Here is a 16,296-nt window from a genome sequence, read left to right on the forward strand (position 1 = left end):
TGGGAGACAACGTGTTTGGAACGGTTGTTCTCACCCCTACACTGGTTGCTGGAGAAAGAGGTCTAAGCCTGGTCTCTCTTGGGCAAAGAGGGCTTGTAGAACAAGCCTGGAAACAAGCAGGCTGCATCCATGGGGATGAGACCTGGGCGCAGGGAGCATGGTTCGTCTGCCTACTTGTGGTCCAGAGCCTAGCTATACCGCAAAGCACGGTAGTCTCCAATTATGGCTCCTTAAAAGCTACAAGCCACCAGAGACTTAAAAAGAGAGAGTAAAAGGTAAATATGAGACTCTGTAATCCCATCCCACCCCACCCCAAGCTAGGCTTCCTCAGTCAGGGTTCAACCAGGGAAAACAAGTGTCGGTACGCAGTACCTAAGGAAATGATTGCGGGGCTGGCTGGGCTGTCAGAAATCATTTGTGGAGGCTGGGACTCAGGAAGAACTGAAGATGTTATCCACAGGTAGCTTTTTTTTTCTTCTAAAGGGAAAACTCAGTATTGGTTTTAAGGCCTTTCAACTAACTACGCCAAGCCCATTCTGAATATATAGATATCTTCCCTTATTTAAAGTCAATCGATGAGGGACATTATCTGCACCGACAAAATACCTTCTCAGAATAATTTGGGCTAAGTCAGGCATGGTCTTGGTGACTTGTGGAGTTTATAATGTGACTACTGATTCCTTACTACATGCTCTGAGAGCGTTCCACGCACAATCCTTTTATGGTTTAAGTAAGATGGCGCTGTTCCCCGAGGGTTACGGAGTGGCGGTTACCGAGTGGCGGCTGTGGACAGTGGGTCACAAGACCACGGCGGGCCACGAAGGAAGCCGGGTCCCAGATAGGGAGCCCTCAAGTGGCCCGCGGGCCAGCAGGTCCTAGGCAGGGAGCCGTGGGGAGGGTGAGAGACCTCGGTGAGGCAGCCAGTCCCATGAGAAGCCACAGCCGTGGGTGAAAGACATATGGATCCCAGACAGGGAACCACGTGGCAGTGAGAGACCGATATAGAAGGCACGGCCATGCGGAGTGAGGTTTAATATTTATTTAGTGAGTTATAGAGAGGAAGGGGGGGGAGAGGAAAAGGGAGAAGAGCAGAGAGAGAGGGGGAGAGAGAGAGAGAGAGAGAGAGAGGGAGAGAGAGAGGGAGAGAGAGAGAGACGGGGGACAGTGGAAGGGGAGAGTAGGGAGAAGGGAGCGAGACAGGACAGACTATTACAAATCCCACATAACGCTCAAAACATTCTTTCTAACTTTACAGTTAAAGTGAGTCAGCCTCACGGAAGTCACATAGGGGGCGGGGGGCAGGTACCGGGCTGTAGAACATTTGCATTCTATAGCCACAGTCAGCTTGTCTGGTCTCTGCGGTGTCGCCTCCTCTGATATGAGGATAGTCCTGCCACCCTGGACCTCTGTTCGCTCTGAAACCTGGCTCCTTTTGCCTGGCCTTCGTGGCTTTAAGAAAGTATCTGCTCTGGCTTGGTACCACTTTCCCAGGCGTTTGCTGCCACCTAGCGGACTTGCTGGTGTCCATCACACTCCCTTAGAAGGCAGGCTTCCGAGTTTGCAAGAGCAGTTGAGGAGCGATACACGTCCCACGGGGTCTCCCACGACTCCATATTCTTGTGAGTCCTGGGAGGGAGGACCTAGATGATTTCTGGGAATCTCAAAGGTAGCGAAGTTTTTGACGCGTCTCGGAGCCCAAAGGGTCCTTGTAGCACAGGAAGCTCGTCTAAGGCCTGTTGAACTTTTTGACACTCAACACCGCTTGTCATCCTCAAAATTTACTCTTGAGAACCTCCTAAACTGGTTATTAAAAACCCATATATTTGAGCTAGAGAGATGACTCAGCGGTTAAGAGCATTGACTGTGACCGGGCCGGTGGTGGCACATGCCTTTAAGCCCAGCACTCGGAAGGCAGAGGCAGGAGGATCTCACAGAGGCCAGCTTGGTCTAGACAGATAAATCCTGTCTGCAAAACAAATAAAACTCATATTTTAAGTAAGTGTACTATTTTTTGTTGGATCATATTCCTGTTTTCCACAGTTGCCAGTTGCGTATGACTCCAGGACTGGACACACCGGAAGGAGGGAAGGTTAAGACCCGCTCTTGTGTGGTCAGCCAACGACCGTCTGCGCGGATTCGGGGTCCAGTTCCGCCTGGCCTATTCCCAAGGTGGAGGAGAAGAGGGAGCAAGCATGGGAGGTGGCAGGGGGCTCTTGCAGCGCCCCTCCCCTCCTCCACAAGACACATGGGGGTGTGTGCTACCCAGTGTGGCCATGAAGTGGCCGCTCAGGGGCAAGAGCAAACTCTGGGACGAGATGCTGCAGCTGAATTCAGTGCTGTTTTACGACTGAATGGTGGGAGGGGGATCGAAGGGAGTGGACCCGAAGAGGTCTGGAGCCGAGGCTGCCAGGCACTGCGACCCCTGCCGGCCAATTCGTCTTGCAGGTCTTTTAGCCAGCCTGGTTGGCCAGTCTAGTTAGACCGTGGTTAGTCCTTAGTCTAGTCAGCCTGAGAGTCAATCCTGTTTGCCAGTTTGTTGATTAACGGACTTGTCAGAGTGTCAAACTGTCATTAATTCAGTCGAGTCACCATTGGTTACGTATTTTCTCCACCGGGCCCTCGGCTGGTATTTTGTTTGGTGGTCGGCTGGTGTCTTCTTGCTGTTCTGTTGTTGGGAGGAGACACCATGACCAAGGCAGCTCATACAGCAGTAAATCAGAGCTACATCCTGCTCCTGATGGATCTCCCAGAGAGAGGGAGACACTGGGCCTGGCATGTGCTTTTGAAACCTCAAAGCCCACCCCCAGTGACACACCTCCGACAAATCCACACTTCCTAATCCTACTAATCCCATCAGAGTTCCACTCCTTGGTGACTAAGCATTCAAATGTATGAGCCTGGGGGGAGCGGAGCAATCTTGTTCAAACCACCACAAATGGCCCTCAAGACCCTTGTAACAGGGCCAGTGAGATGGCCAGCAGGTAAAGACCCTTGCTGCCAAACCTAGGGAGTTTGATTCCCCAGATCTACGTGCTGGAAAGAAAGGAATAACTCACACAAGTTGTCCCCTGACCCCTACAAGTGTGCTGTGCGCACACACACAAACACTCCTGCACATAAGACACATGTACACAGAATAAATAAAATTGTAAGAAAAAATTTGAAAAAGGCATTCATTATATGTAGCTTGGTGTGCAGGCCCTGCAAAATGAGGGAGAGGAGTGCCCAGGGGCTGCTGACAGGAAGAAGATGCAAAACCAGACCTTGGCTTTTCTGGATCAGAGTCTTGTAGGTCTTTAGGGAGTGGTGGATGGTGATGCCAGCATGAGCCCAAGGCGGCACTTGGGGCAACTGAGATACCACAGAAAGGGTGAGACTCACAGTGTCTCCTCTGGCCTGGGTGGTGCTTACAGCTTAGCCTTTGACTCTGCAGGCGGGACTCTGCTCCGTGAGAGGCTATGAGTTTGGATGAGGATGCCAGCCTTTCCCTCATGTGTTTGAGTGTAGTGGTGGCCCAGAGTCTGGCCTTCTGGGCAAATACTAGAGCCTGGGTCTAATGTGAAGACAGACTTAAAACAGTTTCTTTTGGAAATTTTATTGTGTGGGCGTTTTGTCTGCATGTATAATGTATGTGCACCATGGACATGCGATACATGTGGAGACCTGAAGAGAGTCCTCTAGAGGGGCTGGGCTGGAGAGATGGCTCAGTGGTTAAGAGCATTGCCTGCTCTTCCAAAGGTCCTGAGTTCAAATCCCAGCAACCACATGGTGGCTCACAACCATTTGTAATGAGGTCTGGTGCCCTCTTCTAGCCTGCAGACGTACACACAGACAGAATATTGTATACATAATAAATAAATAAATATTTAAAAAAAAAAGAGAGTCCTCTAGAACTGGAGGTGGCTGTCTGTGAGCTGCCACGTGGGTGCTGGGACCTCAGTCCTCTGAAGGAGTAGTCAGCGCTCTTAACTGTGGAGCCATTCCTCCAGCCCTTAAGACAACCCTCTCCACACTGACTCTGCCTCACTGAGTTTCTCCGTGACATTGCCACGAACGTTCCTACTGTGGGATTTACTATGAATTTTCACAAACTTCCTGAAGTGGAAGCTGGCCTGCATGGAAATCATAGTTGGTTTCCACCACCTGTAGGAGCCTAGGGTGTATGCTCTTGAGCACACCCTTGCTTCCTTCTGGGCTTCTACAGTAGTGAGAGGCTGGTGCAGTCTCTAAGGCTTGCTGCGTATGAGGAAGGAAAACTCCTAAGGATGCTGTGGGACTCTGTCCAGCTATAGTGTAGAAACAGGGGCAGAATTCTTTTTTTTTTAAAATAGATTCTTCTCTCATACAATACATTCTGACCAGAGACTACCCTTCCCCCACTCCCCCCATTTCTTCCCCACCTTCCCTCTTCTCCCCTCTGTCTCCTGAAGGAGAAAAACAAACTCCTTTTTGAGAAAGAACTCCATTTTAGACAGGACCTAAATAGAGGGGTGAATGCAGCCCAGGAAAGTCATAAACATTCTCAAGAAGCCGTGCTAGGCCTGGTCAAAGTGACCCACAAGGGTGTGACCACAAGGGTGTGACCCACACGGGTGTGACCCACACGGGTGTGACCCACACGGGTGTCCAAACAACACCTGCTTGTTTCAAACGTCCTTGAAGGTATTTCATGAACCGCTGTTTTGAAATTCTTGTCTGCTGACAGTCACTGTCTTAAAATTCCCCTATACCCCAACCAATAAATTCAAAAGTTGTATACTTTTACCCAACCCCGAAATGCCAAGGCTTGTGCCACCCTGGTTTATGTACCCTGCTTATGATTTTTTTCCCTTTAAAATCCCCTTACCCTGATGGCTTGGGGCCATTCTCCCCCACCCGCTGTGTCAGAGTGTTAATGAAGCATGATTAATAAAAACTCAGGATCAGAAATTGGGGTTCAACCTGAAGATCTGAAAAGTAAAACAACCAGCTACTGGTTCTTACTTCCACCTCAGACCAAAAATGGCGATCCTGCCTCCAGGAATCTCAGAATGAGACTGTCTGAGAGCTGTCTCTCCCCTATTTTATATTCCTCTCTAGGGCTAGGATTAAAGGCATACACCACTGAGATTAAAAGTGTGTGTCATTGTGGCTATTGGAATTAAAGATGTGTGTTACCAGAACCTGGTCTGTAAGGCTGACCCGTGGGACTGTTTTACTCTCAGATCTTCAGGCAGTCTTCATTTATTAAAATACAATTGAAATGCCACTACAGATTAAGGTCCAAGTTAGCTAATTTGTAATCCCACAAACCCCAGTGTGTTTGTATCAGATACCAGTTTTGCGGTAATCATGTTTGGGTGTTCTGTGTGATGCGGGCACAATTCCCATCAAAAAGAACAGGCCTTCAAGAGACAATGAACACGGCAAAACAAAAATACAACAGGACAAGGCAAAAACAAAAAACAAAAAACAAAAAACAAAAAAACAAAAAAAAAACCCAAAACCAAAAAAGTTCCTTACACCAAAACTGAACAAGGAAACCCAACAAGAGGAAGAGTCCCAAGAGCAGGCAAAAGAGTCAGAGACTCGCCCACCTCCATGGTTAGGAGTCCTACAAAACCTAGTCCTTTGTTAGTCCCTGTCCCTCCCTCCCCCACCACTTTGGCTGTCTGTGCCCTGTGCCTCGCTTAGTTGAGAACCCTGCTTTGTGAGCTGGTGAGTGGGAGGGGTGAAGTGCCCAGCTGTGTATGCACAGCCCAGTGGGGCTGAGATGGCCACCTGGAAGGTGGGTAAATGTGCCCCAGGGACTGGGGGTCTTCCATCGGATTAGCCTTAGCCTGGTAGGCTCCTGGCACTTTTGTGGGGAAGAGAATCTTGATGACCCAAGAAAAGAGGGAGGGGGCAGATGAGTTCCAGGTGTGTGCTGGGACATTTCCTCTTCCTCCCCTAGTCCTACTTCTTCTTGCTTTTCTTTGAAGCCAGGCACCCAGCTCACACTATGTAGGGGCCATCTCAGTGCTCTGGTGAGGACACAGCTCTTGGAAATCAGAGGCGGCTCCAGCAGGGATGGCTCACTTCCTCGGGCAGGGCTAGGAAGTACTGGGAAGAGTCAGGTATTCATTCACCAGGTGTTTACAGGCTGTCATACAGCCATATATGGTTGTTTAGTTTCCATTTACCCAATGAATTTCAGAACATTTACCCAAGGTTGTCAGTGTAGCAAAGGAAAAGAAAGGGAAACGGCTGGTGATGTGTGTATGAAAACGTCTACTACCTAGAAAGAGAAACAAGACAGAGATTCTGGACCACAGCTCCACCTTGCCAAAGTCTAGAAAGTGTGACTTTCAAAGTAGTGCCAACCAAAACCAGCAGGCAACGCACACCATTAGCATCCCTAATGGAATCCCTGCAGTAGGGGATGATGGGTGGTAATCCACGAGGACTGTGCTAGAACACCATGAGCATCTTTGATGGAGTCCGTGCAGTAGTGGATGATGGGTGGTAATCCACGAGGACTGTGCTAGAACACCATGAGCATCTCTGATGGAGTCCGTGCAGTAGTGGATGATGGGTGGTAATCCATGAGGACTGGGCTAGAACACCATGAGCATCTCTGATGGAGTCCGTGCAGTAGTGGATGAAGGGTGGTAATCCACGAGGATTGGGCTAGAACATCATGAGCATCTCCAATGGAATTCAAGCAGAGGCCCAGGTGCCATTCCCAGAACCCATGTGGTGTTCACAACCATCTGTAATTCTAGTCCCAGGGGAACAGATGCCCTCCATGTGCATCAGGTACACATACATACTTGCAGACGCTCACACATGTACGTAAAATAAAATAAATCCTTTTTAAAATCAGATTTTAAGTTAGTAGAAGGTGCTAGGTGACACCTAGCTCTGTGTTAAGGAATATTGAAACCCATCGGGAGGGTTTAGTCTGGATGGTAGGGAATCCTGAGGAATGAAGCAGAGTTTATACTGTGCGGTGTTAGCATGAAGACACTTCTTAAAGAAAAGTAGTAAGTGAAGAAGAAAATTTCAAACTTACAGGAGAATTCTTACAGAGAATGAATATTTTCTCGTCCTAAAGTCAGGTGAGAATGACTCAACAAATTATAAGAATGTAAATTCTACTGGTATTAGTTTAAACACAGACAGGTGGACCAATAGAACCAAATCAAAGACCTGGATACTAATCCACACACATATCAACACCTATTTTTGACAAAGAGGCTGAAATTATATAATGTTATATAATGGAAAAAAGAAAGCATCTTCAACAAATGGTGCTGGCATAACTGGATGTTGACATGTAGAAAAATGCAAATAGATCCATAACTATCCCCATGCACAAAATTCAAGTCCAAATGGATTAAAAACCTCAATATAAATCTGACCACACTGAACCTGATAGAAGAGAAAGTGAGATGCATGGGCACAGAAGATCACTTCCTAAATATAACCCCAGCAGTACAGACACTGAGAGCAAAAAATAAATAAATGGGACCGCCTGAAACTGAAAAGCTTCTGTAAAGCAAAGGACACTGTCAATAAGGCAAAAAGGCAGCTTACTAAGATCTTCACCAACCTCACATCAGACAGAGGACTGATCTCCAAAATATATAAAGAAGTCAAGAAATTAGTTAATCCAGTTAAAATAATCCAGTTAAAAGATGCGGCACAGAACTAAACAGAGAATTCTTAACAGAATAATCTCAAATGGCCAAAAGACACGTAAGGAAATGTTCATCATCCTTAGCCATCAGGGAAATGCGAATCAAAACAACTCTGAGATACCATCTTACACCTCTCAGAACTGCTAAGATCAAAAACACTGATGACAGCTTATGTTGGAGAGGATGCAGAGTAAGGGGAACACTCCCCCATTGCTGGTGAGAATGCAAACTTGTACAATCACTCTGGAAATCAGTATGGTGGTCTCTCAGAAAATTGGGAATCAACCTACCTCAGGACCAAGCAATACCACTCTTGGACATATACCCAAAGAATGCTCAATCATACTACAAGGACATTTGTACAACTATGTTCATAGTAGTATTATTTGTAATAGCCAGACCTGTAAGCAACCTAGATGCCCATCAACCAAAGAATGGATAAACAAAATGTGGTACATTTACACAGTGGAGTCCTACTCAGCGGTTAAAAAAAAAAAAGACATCTTGATATTTGCATGCAAATGAACAGAACTAGAAAATATTATCCTGAGTGAGGTAACCCAGACTCAGAAAGATGAGCATGGTATGTACTCGCTCATAAGTGGATACTAGGTGTAAAGCAAAGGATAGTGAACCTATAGTTCACGACCCTAGAGAGCTAAGCAGCAAGGTGAACCCTAAGAAAAATATATATAGATTTCCCTGGGAAGAGGAAATAGACAAGATCTCCTGACAAAATTGGGAGCATGGAGGTTTGAAGGCGTAAGTCACAGACAATCCCACACCAGTTTGGAATTATGATTAATAGAATGGTTATTTATTCAAAGGGGAAAAAACTTACAGATTACCGTCCCAGACAACAGCCCCTCCGCGCGAACAGGAAAGGAGTCCAGGGGCCGGAAACGGAGCCGGAAGACAAAGAGAGAGTGGAGGACAGCCGCTGCTTTTTTTAAAGGGAGAGACCACGCCCCAATGGGCTGGTAACTCAGCGGCGATTGGCTGAAGGAGCTGAAGGAACTCCCACAGCATCTCCCCCTTTTGTTTAAGTAAGAGAGTTCTAAGCCTACTACGCAATTATATACAATAAGTACAAACCTACGAAATTATATACAATAAATACAAATATCCTATTCTAACTAGCTTAAGTCTTGTATAACAAATAACTTGGCCAAGTCATGAAAGGAAAGTAACTACATTTATATAATCTTCAATCCCATCGAAGATCTGAGAAGGGAAATAATGTTATCTGAGTAATTAGGAAGTGCAATCAAACAACTTCCAGAACATGTACCAAATCGCAGAGACAACTGGCTACCTGGACAAACACCCAAAGTCACATTTGCAGCGTTGAAGCAACCAACTTTGGCTAAGGCCTGATGTAACTGACATACCATTTTCAAAGGCAAGAAACTTCAAAACTATCTTACCCTGTCTTGGCAGGATATGACAGTCTTGTTTTATCCATTTACGGATATTCTGTAACTCTGTCAGTAGTTGAGGTATGAGCATTTTTTTACCCAAAGGCCAGTTCTACCAAGAAGAAAGGCTCCAGGTGGCGTGTCTTTGGTGCTCAACATTCTCTCGGGCATAGATCAGTGTTGCCAGGAGTGATTGTGTCTCCCTACCATAGAACTCTGAATTAGATTAAAGGCCATTTTCTACAGCTCTTTGAAGAGGTTGAAGATTATCTATCTATACTGAATATAATCTCTATATATCTAAAGAACCTGATTAGTCTAATTATAAATGACAAACTTAGATGACTGTTGATCTATATAATTCTCAATATCTATCTAACTTAAAGACTGAGATAATAAACAAGTGTGCAATAAATGAGGACAATGAGACCTCCAAATATAAACAATGTGCAAGTATACATTGCAATATGGTAAATATATATCAATACATAAACAATATATAAGTATCTTAATCAGAGGTAGAAGTGTACAATGCAATATGGTAAATATACATATATCAATACAATATATATATACAAATACATAAAAATGTTTTAAACAGAGGTAGAAGCATGAAGCATGCATGCATAAAATAGTCAACATAATTTAACTTTGTATCAATATATAAGAATCGATACCAATATGTTTGTCTAAAAGCAATAACTCACAAGTACAAATCTATTTATCCCATAATCCAATTATCCCTCCTTTTTTTTTTTTTTTTTTTTTTTTTTTTTTTTTTTTAAGATTCCTGTGCTTATAAAATTCCTCCCCCAACCCTCAACCGTATACTAATTATAACCAACCCCTAAATGATGTCCCTAAACCCAAGGACAAACTTTATTGGGAGAGGGGACGTCGTTCTCTAGAATTACTTCCAGCTGTCATGGGGGCGACGTTCTTTCTGGGGGATCCTGTGAAAGTAAAATGATGGTTAAATTTCAAGATCAATGTCTTTTAAAATTGCAAATAGTCTCTGAGTATTTTGTGGAGGTCTGGCCAGAATGTTGTACAAGATGTGCACCATTTCAGCACGTTGGAACCGTCTTGTGCAGCTGGTACCCAAAACAGGTCTTGTAGTAGCGCTATCAGTATCATGACGTCATATCAACCAGGTGGAGTTGTTGTTATGGGGCCCCATCTTCTTCCTGGAAACTTCAAATGTCACTGTAGGAAAAACTCATTGTTCATTGTGGAAAACTTAAACATTAATTATATAGACATATACATGAATACCTATATTCAATGAGAGACATGATAGATATATTTAATGAAGGTATGATAGATATGAAGAAAAGTAAAGATGTTTTCTAAACTCATATTTCTTTCTGTCCCATATCATGGCTCTTGACATGAGACAGAAACTCCAGAAACTCTGGGTTTTTCTTTAAACAACAGGCTTGGAATTAGAGAGGGACTGAGCCAGAGTTCAACTCTAAAACCAGCTCTATAAATTTAGAAATATGATTTAGTATATGGTACTTACAGAACCTATTCAGTTTTCTTGATAGTCCCTATTGGGCCGTTATTTTCCATCTGTCAGTATTCAAATATCCAGGGTCCCTTGAACTTTTCAAAGACCAGTGTTTTCCTGTGGAGATAAGAACAGAACCCTGCCCCCATTCTATATGCTTTTCTTACCACCTGTATGGTTATCATCATTGTAGATGCTGTCATTTCTCCTTTCCAAGAGGTTTCTCCTCTTCAAATCGAACCTTTATTAATTTTGATGGTATCCACAATTTTTCTTCTCCTGTGGAAACAAGAGCAAAACCCCTTCCCCAACGTAGCACATCTCCTGGCTTCCATTGAGAGGTCAGCACGTCTTTGAAATAAACAGGTTGGTTTAGTTCAGAAGTTTTTTCCATTATCCAATGCCTCTCTGCTGCTGTTGTTCCTTTCTCATTAGCATTAAGAAAATTCAAGGTTAATAAAGCATTATGCAATCTATTTCTGGGGGTATCTTTCATCCCTTTCTGTTTGTTTAGCATATCCTTTATAGTACGATTTGATCTTTCTATAACTGCCTGACCTGTAGGATTATTTGGTATACCTGTAACGTGTTTTATATTATAATAAGCAAAGAAGCGTTTCATTTTCTTAGATACATATGCTGGACCATTGTCTGTCTTTATTTGTGCAGGTATACCCATGATGGCCATAACTTCCAATAAATGTGTGATTACCGAATCAGCCTTTTCTGAGCTCAGGGCAGTTGCCCATTGAAAACCTGAATACGTGTCTATGGTGTGGTGTACATATTTTAATTTACCAAATTCCATAAAGTGGAACACATCCATCTGCCAGATTTCATTCCTTTGAGTACCCTTTGGGTTACTCCCTGCAGGCAATGGTGTTTGATTATAGAAAGAACAAGTAGGACATCTCTTTATAATGTCCTTAGCTTGTTGCCATGTAATGGAAAACTCTTTCTTTAAGCCTTTACTATTGACATGATGTTTTTTATGAAATTCTGAGGCCTGCAGAACGCTTCCAATCAATAATTGGTCAATTTCAGCGTTACCTTGTGCTAGAGGCCCAGGCAGACCGGTATGGGACCGGATGTGTGTTATGTACATTGGACAAAGCCTATTCCTAATTATGTCCTGTACCTCGATAAACAATGAAGTCAACTCTGTGTCATCTGGTATGAATTCAGCGGTTTCAATATGCAAGATAACTCTTTCTGCATATTGTGAATCTGTAACTATATTAAGAGGTTCTTTAAAATCCCTTAGCACCATAAGAATGGCATATAATTCTGCCTTCTGGACAGAATTATAAGGGCTTTGTTCCACCTTACTCAATTCTTCTGATTTATAACCTGCTTTCCCTGATTTATTTGCATCGGTATAAAATGTCCGAGCTCCAGTTATTGGAGCATCACGTACAATTCTAGGAAGAATCCAAGAAGTTCTCTTTATGAGGTTAAGTCTATCACTTTTGGGATAGTTGCTGCTAATTTCTCCCAAAAAATTAGCACAAGCTCTTTGCCATGGTTCATTATCTTCCCATAACTTTCTTATTTCCTCAGTAGTAAAAGGCACTATAATTTCTGCTGGGTCTATACCTGCTAGTTGACGAAGTCTCAGTTTACCTTTTATAATTAATTCTGAAACCTTTTCTACATAAGTTTTTAATTTTTTACTTGGTTTATGAGGTATAAATATCCACTCTAAAATAATATCTTCCCTCTGCATTAAAATCCCTGTAGGAGAAATTCTGGAAGGCAGTATGACTAGGATGGAACTAAGATTCGGGTTGACCCTATCCACATGTGCCTCCTGTAATTTTTCCTCAATCATTGTCAGTTCCTTTTCTGCTTCAACTGTCAATTTTCTGGGACTATTCAAATCCTTATCACCATCTAAGGTTTTGTTTAAATGAACTATTAGATCAGGTGTTATCCCAACAGCTGGTCGTAGACTGGAAATATCTCCTAACAATCTTTGGAAGTCATTAAGAGTCCGTAACCGGTCTCTCCTAATTTGTGCCTTTTGTGTTCGAATTTTCTCTAACCCTATTCTGTAGCCTAGGTAATTAATAGAATCTCCTCTTTGAATCTTTTCAGGGGCAATTTGTAATCCCCACCTAGGCAAAACTTTCTTTACTTCTTCAAACATACTTTCCAAAATATCTTTATTTGAATCAGATAATAAAATGTCATCCATGTAATGATAAATTATGGACTTGGGAAATTGCTTACGAATTATTTCCAGTGGCTTATTAACAAAATATTGACACAATGTGGGACTATTGAGCATCCCCTGTGGGAGGACAGTCCATTGATATCTCCTAGTAGGCTGAGAATTATTATAAGTAGGCACTGTGAAGGCAAATTTTTCTCTATCCTTTTTTTGCAAAGGTATAGTGAAAAAACAATCTTTCAAATCAATAACTATAAGAGGCCATCCTCTTGGTAATAGAGAAGGCAAAGGAATTCCAGATTGTAGCGGACCCATAGGCTGAATTACCTTGTTGACAGCTCTTAGATCTGTCACCATTCTCCATTTACCAGATTTCTTTTTTACAACAAACACAGGAGAATTCCAAGGGCTGGTTGATTCTTCAATATGGTTAGCATCTAGTTGCTCTTGTACCAGCTGTTCCAAAGCCTGTAACTTATCTTCAGCTAGAGGCCACTGCTTGATCCATATTGGCTTCTCAGTTAGCCATTTTAAAGGTAGGGCTGTTGGTACCTCTAAAGGTTTGCTATTGGCTGTGTGTTCTTGTACAGCCTGAATGGCTGGTGACCTTTTTCCATAATACCTCATTATATCCTTCCCAGAATTGTGAGTTCCTGGAACTACAGGAATGTTAATCTGGGTATTCCATTGCTGTAGCAGGTCACGGCCCCATAAATTTATTGCAATATTTGCTATATATGGCCTTAATCTTCCTATTTGCCCTTCAGGCCCTATGCATTCCACCCATCTTGTGCTTTGTTTTACACGAGATAGGGTTCCAATTCCCAGGAACTGAACATCTACCTCATGAAGAGGCCAATTCGGATGCCAGGATTCTGGAGTAATTATACTTACATCCGCACCTGTGTCTAATAAGCCTTCAATAAAAATGCCATTTATACAGACTCTTAGCTTTGGTCTTTGATCGTTAATATACGTTTGCCAAAATATACGTTTACTCTGTCCTCCTGAATTTTTTGACTCATTCTCCACATGTAATTCATCATTTAGACCAGTATTACTTTTTACGGCAGACATTGGAGTTTTTAATTTTCTTGGTGAGACACATTTTCGACTGTAACTGGGAATGACTGGGCCACTTTTGGCTTGGGGGCCTGCGAGAGGCCCCTCAAGGAGTTTCCCGATGGTATCGGGTTGCCTTGTCTGTCTGTTGTTGACCTGCATTCGTTGGACCAATGTCGGCCTTTACCGCATCTTCTGCATATACCTGAAGGCTGAGATCTCCTACTTTTGTCATTCCCAGAGGAGATATTATTCCTAGGATTTCTTTGCCTGCAATCCCTTTTCAGATGTCCTAATTTACCACAATTAAAACACCTGGTAGTTTGATGTCTCCTCATAGCTTTGGAAATCGCTTCTCCTACCCAGGATTCATCGTTATAGCTAAACATCTCAACATTCATTGTATGCTGTATCCATTCTTCCATTGGTGCTGATCTAGATCTTAAAGGCCCAATTATCTTTTTACATTCAGTATTTGCATTTTCAAAAGCTAGAGATTCAAGAAGTATTCGTCTAGCTTCTGGGTCTGTTACCCCTATGTCCAGAGCCTTAATTAATCTTTGCACAAAGTCAGTAAAGGGTTCTCTCTGTCCCTGCCTAACCCTGGTATATGATTCGACCCTTTTTGCTGGATCTTGTATTCTATTCAAAGCATTCAAGGCTGCTTTGTGACATAAGGACAGCACTTCTTCATCATAAAGAGCTTGGACCTGTGGATCAGCATATGCTCCTACACCAAGAATTTGATCTTGGGAAACCTCCACACCTTTTGCTCTTCCTTGCTGTTCCATATGTTTGGATTCTTCTCTGAAATAAATTCCAAACATCAAGGAAGGCCCATCATCTAAAACTGCAGACACTAGCTGAGAGAAATCATGGGGGGTAGCTCTGACATTAGAAGCCCAAGTCCTTATCATTTCCTTAACAAATGCAGAGTGCAAGCCAAAGTTAACGACAGCTTGCTTAATTTCTTTTAAATCATTCATTGCTATTGGTGTCCATCTAGCTTCTTTAACTCCCTTTGAGCCTTTGGAAGTTAACCCTTTGTCAGAATAAATTACAGGGTATGTTGTTAGGACCCTGGGTAAGCCAGTTCTAACAGCTGGTGGTGGCATTGTATCCTGTCCTTGTGCCTTCTTACTCTGTTCACCAGCTCCAATAGTTTCTTCAATCATTTCTAATCTTTTTATCATTGTATCCCTTAAATCCTGAATCTCCTGACCTACCCGTGTTTCTAGTAATTTCACTAAGGTATCAGTTTTTTGGTTCCCATTCTGGAGGTTCATTCTATCTGTTACCTTATCAAAACTTTGTGGTAACATCTGAACGTCAAATTCAACAGCCTGTACCCTTTCAGGTAACTTCCTAGTACCCTTGGACATGGAGTCAATTTTGTCTATCATAGTATCCACTTGTTCAGATAACCCCTGATTTTCAATAATTTTAATCCTTTCAACTAGTTGTTCAATATTAGTCCGTAAAAATCGTATCTTTCTTAATGATAAAATATTGAAAAGAAAACTGAAACCTAGCAACAAGTAAATTAATATATTCCCATAGTCATATAAACCTTGCATGACATAATCCATTGTATTAATAAAGAAAACAGTAAAATTGGCGTTGGAAACAAAAACTGCCATATTACCTCTTGTCTAGTTGGCGGCGCTGTTGCCAAGTTGCGACTAGAACCACTGCAAAGGTGACTTAAACAGGTCCTGTTTCAGTGTCTGCCTTAGTATTTGTTAAAAACTAGGAAATATAAGTTGCTCAAGAAAGAAAGTTTAATTAAATCAATTCCATACACGGAACCAGAAACCCAGAATCCAGGGGTAGAAAAGAGCAACCCGGAAGCCGCGTATGCCTCCACGTGACCGAGTCGTTCTGATTCACGCCACTAAAGCACCGCACTTACAAGGGAAATTTAAAAACAACTCAGAAAAGAGCAAACCAGGCAGGCAGAGACTGTCCCGAGCCTGTGGAGCTTGGGAGGCGTGGGGTTTAACTGAACTGCTGGCTCCACACACAGGGCACAGGCCGCAGCTGAGGGAGGTCTCGTGACTAGCCGAGCTGGTAGCAAACAGTTGAGTGGGGGGGAAGGGGGGGTTCTACAACCAAACGTGGGGCGCCAGATGAAGGCGTAAGTCACAGACAATCCCACACCAGTTTGGAATTATGATTAATAGAATGGTTATTTATTCAAAGGGGAAAAAACTTACAGATTACCGTCCCAGACAACAGCCCCTCCACGCGAACAGGAAAGGAGTCCAGGGGCCGGAAAAGGAGCCGGAAGACAAAGAGAGAGTGGAGGACAGCCGCTGCCTTTTTTAAAGGGAGAGACCACGCCCCAATGGGCTGGTAACTCAGCGGCGATTGGCTGAAGGAGCTGAAGGAACTCCCACAGCAGAGGTTGGGGGGAACGGAAGGTGGAAGGGGGGGGGAAGGGGAGGGGGAAGGAGAACTTGAGGGATG

The sequence above is a fragment of the Myodes glareolus genome, chromosome 8 (assembly GCF_982192425.1).
Source record: "Myodes glareolus chromosome 8, mMyoGla1.1, whole genome shotgun sequence".
Taxonomy (NCBI): domain Eukaryota; kingdom Metazoa; phylum Chordata; class Mammalia; order Rodentia; family Cricetidae; genus Myodes; species Myodes glareolus.